General features: G+C 48.3%; 1 long non-coding RNA gene across 1 annotated transcript; it reads right to left on the reverse strand.

Annotated features, from left to right (window-relative positions):
• Positions 1–984: 984 nt before the first annotated feature.
• Positions 985–5,913, reverse strand: LOC139796449 (uncharacterized). Its single transcript, XR_011726010.1, has 3 exons — positions 5,672–5,913; positions 4,774–4,876; positions 985–1,541 (listed from the first exon to the last, which is right to left on the reverse strand). It is a non-coding gene; the product is annotated as an uncharacterized lncRNA (long non-coding RNA).
• Between the last annotated feature and the right edge of the window lie 1,269 nt (positions 5,914–7,182).

A 7,182-nucleotide genomic window follows, 5' to 3' on the forward strand; every position in this document is an offset into this window, starting at 1 on the left:
ATAATGGCATTAACTGCTTGTTCTGGGGTTGCACCTTCAGGCCAGGGGACCATGAGTTGCCTTTTTAAGCCCAGGGAGTATGGGGGAGTCAATCAACCCGGGTGCTTGGGGTGGGATGCAGGACTTCTGCCAGATTACCCACCAGCACTGCATGCACCTGAGGTGGGGTGTGAGGAAGAACAGAACCCACCACAGAGCCTGCAAAAGGGCTTTGGTTGGTGAAATTAGAGCAAAATGAATCCAAAGGGCCTGAAAGCCTAGAAATGTGTTATCAGCCTGGCTGCTTCTCTAAGTCCTGATTAGATCCCAAGGCCTGTTCTTTAAGTCCTAAGAGACAAGGAAAAAAACCTAGCTGAAAGGCAACAATCCATTCTCCCCATTAAGGAGTTCCTTACATGTCCTCTACTCATCCTACTACTATAGGGAAGATATGGTCCCCACATTCTTGGCTGTTGCAGTTGCTCATCAAAAATAAGTCTCCTAATTGCATAGGACAGCTTAGACAGGCATCACAAAGTGATGCTTGTATAGTGGTTTTCAGGGCTCCTGTGTACATCTTTTCACTCAAAACATTTTCAGACTTTTGTGAGAGTCCAACTTGGGCACCATTCTTCTGCTTGAAGCCAAGCAGAATACATGGGCAGCTGCTCTGTGTTGTTCTTTCTTGGATGCCTCTTTGATAGAGTTCTAAGTGTGTTCAAGTGGGCAGGAGAACCAAAGCTGAAGGCGTGGAAAACCCAGAAAAGAAAATACAATTGCATAAAACAAGCTGGAGAAGTGACAGCAGCTGCACTCCAGGCAATGATACAGAGTAAAGAAGAAGGTTTAGGGAAGCCTGAAGGAACAGCTACACCAATTTGAGAGGAGCCATAAGTCCTCATCCATGCTTGAGAGCAAGTACATTTATTGCCTGGACCCCTTGACACTTATCTTAATATTTAATTTTGTGACAAGTCCATCACTCCTGGATGAAAGCCAGCCTGCAGTAAGGGCTCTGGCAACCTTGGAAGTGATCTCTGATCAAGTAGCAATCACCTGGCTGTGACTCAGCCTGGTGGCTGAGTTGTCACAGATGTGTCTGTAGGCACCTTGAAATCCATCCTGAGCAGCAGCTCTTGAGTGTGATGGAATCACATCCTCTGTGGTCAACAGTTTCACAGGGCTAATGCTGGCTGCAGACCCCAGGATTAGTCCTCAGGAGGTTGGTCCTCCAGGTGGGCTGAAGCACAGAGGGAGAACCTGTTGCCTTTGAGGAGCAGCCAGTCTGTTAGGCATCTAAATGCAAGGGGGAGGTCCTGGACTTCAGCAGTTTCATGGTACAGCTCTTTTCCTTTTATGGGAGCAGCAGCAGCCCCACAAACACCCTGGGGACACCAGCACAGCACAGCCCCTGCACCCTGAGAAACAGCCAAGGCAGCAGACCAGACAGAGGCTAATATTACCCTTTGCAGAGGTTCAGTAGGTCACTGCTTCATCCTGTGAGCAGCTCCAAATTTCAGGGCAGTGAGAGAATTGTTTATATTGGCTACTTGGTATGAATGCTGGGAAAAAAAAAAAAAAAAAAAGCAAGCATATTATGAGATTTCTGTTCTTTAATTCCAAAAAGAAACCAAACATGTCTAGACTCCTGCATGCACGTGGCTTTCTTCCAGGCTTCTCCCACCTGAAGCAATAAGCAGGCTGGAAATTCTCCACAAAAAGAGTTTCCAACACCCATTTAAAAATGCTCTCACCCCATGCACATGAGCTGCTATCAACCAGCTAAATCCTATGAGAAGGCAACATCAGCTGGGGAAAAAGTTTCTAGGCTCAGGTCAGAGGAAGCCTCTGTAGTTTCCTCACTGCCTTTCCACAGGGGAAGGACTGAGGAACCTGTCCCATGGCCAGGGGAGGGCCAGGGCTGGGGGATGTGGCTGTCTGCCCTTCCCTGGGCACACACTGCCCTCCTCCAGCCCCTGCTCAATCCCCAGGGATTTGCTCCTGCCTCAGACCGTGTGAAACAGCGCTGCAATTCCAATTCAGGCACGGTTCTAGGTTTGATTTTTTTCTTTGGGTTTTTTTGTTATCTGGTGACCTTGAAATTGCTGCTGACAAGAGATGACAGAGCTGGTTGAGGAGAAAGATATCTTCCTTTTAACTAGGAAGTGTCCTGAGTTCAGACTTGGTTCACATCAGCTCAGCAAGTGGCTGTGATGGCAGAGTGGCTGTGATGGCAGAGATGGGGAAGGACCAGCAGCTGAGGTCCAGCAGCTCTGCCCTTGCATCTCATCCTAGCTGTCTTCTTCTGTGAGGCTGACAGGCAGGGAGGTGGGAAGGATGTGGGAAACAATGAGCAGAAGGGAACAGTAACTGTTCCGCTTATTGAAACCTGAGGTCTACACCTGGCAGCAGCCCCAGAGGGGGGGTTGAGAGGGAAGTGGAGAACTGTGTGGCCAGGCAGACGTGAGGCTGTTGCACACCTGAACTCAGTCTTCACCTTTGGTGGGGTTTCCCAAAGCTCAAAAACACAGAAGATAAAGCTACCGTGACCGTCTTCAGTCTTCTTGCCAAGTTTACCTGTCCCAGACTTAATGCTATTTCCCTCTCATAGTAAGAAAAATCCTTCTTGACCCAGCTTTGTAGAAATTTGCCCAGAAGCTGAGGTGAGGTGCCAAAGTGACCACATAACCACTCAGAGATGGAAACAAGAGTAGCAGATGGCCCTGAAAAGCCCCAGAGCCCCTTTCCCTGTGGATCTACAAAGCTACCTTTAACTCATTCACAAAGCCTCAGTGCTTTGCCATCACCCAGCCCCAAGCCTTTCCAGAACTGCTGAGTATAGGGTTTAGTCCCATGGGGAGAAGAAGGCCAGAGAGACAGGCAGTGACTTTCATATTTTCTTAGTCCAAAAATGTCCAGATCATGTAATTTTCCAAGCACAATGCAGAAGAGAGATATTTGAGAGAGGTTTAGAGATATCTGCTCCCACAATGGTGAAGAGCAAGTTTGGTCCCTTCATTGAAATATTGCTTAGCACTGGTGGAATTTTACTACTCGGCAGTAGGGTGTAAGATTGCCAGATAGGAATCTTGCTGAAGATATAAAACTTGAAATAAACAGAGAGATGGGGTCAGACTGGGTCAGTTCTCTGGGACTGGGGACTACAAAAGAAGAGTCCCCTGCTTGGGAAGGGGTTGCTGAGCCAAGCTGAAGTGTATTCTGGCACTTGTGGAGCTGGGGTTGTTCTGCATGGATAAGAGAGAGTACTGACCCCATGGGTAAGTCAAGGATCCCTACTCCTGCACCAATACTTTACAGATCTGCTAGCAGGAATAAAGATAGAGAAGATCCCTACTTGGTGTTTTTTGATTGCATCCACTGCAGTCACATGAGGTAAGGGGCTTGGGCTGTGTTCATGTTCTGTGCCCAGTCTCCACCTCCACAAGATAAGAGCCACCCTTGCTTTGCTTCACCACAGACTTCTAAAATCCCCAGGCTCAGCCCTTGCCAGTGATGTTTTATCTCCCCAGAGGGTCAGTATGCTCTGAGCTGAGGGCAGGGCCCTCCACTTCCCTGCTGGCCATGGGGGACAGCACTGGGGGATGCCTACGTGTGGGTCAGCACCTGCCTGAACACGAAGGTAGGTGTTGGGAGCAGAAGCCCCCATCCTGCCTGTCCAAGGGAATGACAGGAGCATCACTGCTCACCCAGAATTGCGCTGAGGCTGGTGTTGGTGCACTCACCCTGGTACTGATCCACTACAGTGGTGCTTCACCTCTGTCTTTAACTACTGGACCTGCACAAACTCATAGAATCATAGAATGATTGGGGTTAGGAGGGGTCTCTAAAGGTCATCTAGTCCAAGCCCCCTGCAGTAAGCAGGGACATCCTCAACTGCGTTAGGCTATTAAGAGCCTCATCAAGCCTCACCTTGAATATCTCCAGGGATGAGGGCAGCCTGTTCCATTTTTCCACTACTCTCATGGTAAATAATTTTTTCCTAACATTCAATCTAAATCTACTCTTCTCTAATTTTTGCCTCTCATCCTATCACTCCAGGACCTTACAAACTGTCCATCTCCAGCCTTCCTGTAGGCCCCCTCAGATACTGGAAGGTCTCCCCAGAGCCTTCTCTTCTCCAGGCTGAACAATCCCAGCTCCCTCAACCTGTCTTCATAGGAGAGATGTTCCAGCCCCTTGACCATTTTTGTGTCCCTCCCCTGGACCCACTCCATCAGATCCATGTCTTTCCTGTGTTGAAGGCTTCAGAGCAGACCACAAGCATCTCCCTCTCAGCAGACCCCAGCCAGGTTCCTGTAATGGGGTGAAGCCAGAAGCCATCCTCCCCAGTGACCTGTGACCACAGCTGTTCAAGACCCCCTGTGCTGCTGTTCTGGGGGTGGCACCTGGCCCAAGGTATTCCTGAACACCCCAGGAGGATGTCCAGGGCAGGGAAGGGGGGTAGGAGCCCTCTCTTCCCCACAGGCTACTCATCCCCAAGTCCTTCCTCATCCTACAGCAGGGCCAGCTCTTCTGATGGGATGGTGGCCACCCCAGTTGGGCAGTAACTGGGATCTCTGACACAGGAGGAGGGCAGAGACTGCAGATGGGCTGTGCAGGAGCAGACGGTTCCCATCTGGCAGAGCTGACAGCTCTTAGGCAGGTGGGTGACACTGTGGTTACACAGACACTGTGTCTGATCAGCTATTCATATATAATTCAAGATGTATGTGGTGACATGCTTTAGACCCTATAGAAGAATCCAAGATATGTAGAAGATTACCAAGCACTTACTTTGATGGGTTACCCAGCCCACTGCTCCAGTGGCATCCTCATGATCAGTACCAGGCACAGGATCACTCCTTCACCACTCTGATTTCCCATTGCTTGGAACAACCTGGACAGAACAAGGCAAGGAGTGGATAATTATCATCATCTAAAAATTATTTCTTTGGGAACACGAGTAATTTGATCAGATACTTCCATTTTCTCTACTCTACTGACTGTCCAGGGCCAAACACTCTGTTTGCTTCACCATCAGGACATCGTCTTGTTAATATTATATGAATTATAAAAGGGTGAATGAGTGATCCCTATAATTTTATTCAATTTCCTGCATGGAAAAAGCAAATAATTAGATTTATTTGAAAGAAAAGAAAAAAAAAGAAAAACTGATATATTAATCACACAGCACTCCACCTGGAAATATTCTAGAGCTGAGGAGAAAAAGCCAAGCCCCAGAGTAACCTCTTGGAGTTAAAGTAATAAATTTTTCCAGGAACATTCATAGATCTCTCACTAATTCAGCCTCCTCCTCTGCTTACACAATGATGAATTTTCTGACTAATTAAAACAGGTCCCCCATCAGACTTCTCATGAGAAGGCAACTTAGTTCAGTTTGTTGAAAGTAGTCAAGTGCAACCTTAGAAAAAAACCCCAAGTTTTTGGAGAAAACCCCTAAAGCTGCTACTTTTCAGAGATGATTTGATAACAAAGTGGGTAATAAACTTAGCAACCAACTGTATAGTATGTCTCAAAGAGTAGGAGTGCTACTCTGGAATTATAAAATTCAACAGATTCTGCATTCAAAAATATCTGTATATACATCCTTCCTCAACCTGTCAGGATGCAGAAGCAGCAGCCCCCATGGGTTATTCTCCAGAGGTGTCTGTGTTCACAGGTTTGAAATTACCAGTGAAAGAGGGGACTAAAATAAATGGTGTGGTGTTAGTGCAGTGCTCTGAGGGACCCTTTGGAGGCAGGATTCAGTGATGCTAGGATCAAATTTGCTCTGTTATTTTTCTCTGTTACATCTCTTCATCTGGCCACCACTTAACACCAGCAAAATTCCTGTTTCCATGTTGCAGAGTCCTGACAGTGTGGTTGGCCCCAGCTGCCTGCTCAGCAGAACATGGGCTGAGCAGCACAAGGGATGGGGCATGTAGCAAGACAAACCTCTTTTAGGGCACGGCGCTCCAAGGTCCAACCAGGTGTTCCAGGAGAAACTCACGAATAGTTCTCTGAGTCTAATGCTCTCAGGGCTGACCAGCCTGGATCGGTGCTACTGCTCCAAAAGTGGCCTCCCCTCTGGCTTCCTCAGGTGTGAGCTTTATTGGCCCCCTAATCCTGCTCATGTGCAGTAGGGGCCCGCCCTAATCAGGCACAGGTGGGCTTAACAAGCTCATGCCCATTACCTGGCAATTAGTGCCACCTGGTTGCCTCATTTCACTACAGGGGCACCCTGGAGAGAAAATACAAGAGAGACAAATCACAACCTGTCTCAGTAAGAAAATGGGCTCAAAGGGGCTTTTGCCTTAGTACACAGGGCAAACGTGGCTTTCACACTCACCTAAAAAGCAGGTGACTGGGCCAGCCAGCTGAGGTGCCTTCAAAATGGCTCAGGTGAGCTTAATGCAGCTTCTGATGGATGCACACAGTCTCCTTACCTGAAATGACATCTGAAATGCTTTTTCAGGAGTTGCTCTCTTGTGCTCTCCAGTACATCAGGCAGGTGCAGGTTCACCTCCACAGAGCATTATGCATCACACCATTCACTCCCAACAGGAAACTGGGATGCTCAGTACAAGATTTGGAGGGAGTACAGGGAGGAGGGTCTGCACCGCCAATGTCTCTGTGGGACAGACACAGAAGATGCAGAGGAGTCAGCACCATGCAGCCCCCCAGCCACAGCTGGGTCCTCTTTGTGAGGAACCCTCAGGACTGGCTTGTGCTGCAGCAGCCAAGGTGACGGACAGCACAGCAATTAAACATGTAAGCTGTGGAAAGTGCTTGGAGTCAGGTGACACCCAATTTTCCTAAAAGCTGTTTGGAAAAGGTGACATTGAGCTGCCTGTTTTACATGCTCCGACCATACAAATTCCTGCTTTTTTGGCTGTATCCCTCCCATACTACAGGTATATGTTCCCCTTTCCTGTGTTTACTCCAGCCACAACGAGATCCATGTTTTGGGTCTCCTCTTACTTGCCAGCTTCCCACACCAGCTCATCCCCAGCCCTGCATCACCTCACTACAGGGAGGAGATACCTGTGGCCTTTCCCAGAAAATGTTAGAAGGTGGAGTGATGCAAGGTGGAGTGTTCCCATAACCAGCATCCAGGGTGTCTCTCCTCTCACAGAAGCTTGTTGAGAAGCCAGCACCAGTGGTAGTGAGTGTGAAGATAAAAAGCCTCGTGGTTTACTTTTT

This window comes from Heliangelus exortis, chromosome 5 (assembly GCF_036169615.1).
Source record: "Heliangelus exortis chromosome 5, bHelExo1.hap1, whole genome shotgun sequence".
NCBI lineage: Eukaryota > Metazoa > Chordata > Aves > Apodiformes > Trochilidae > Heliangelus > Heliangelus exortis.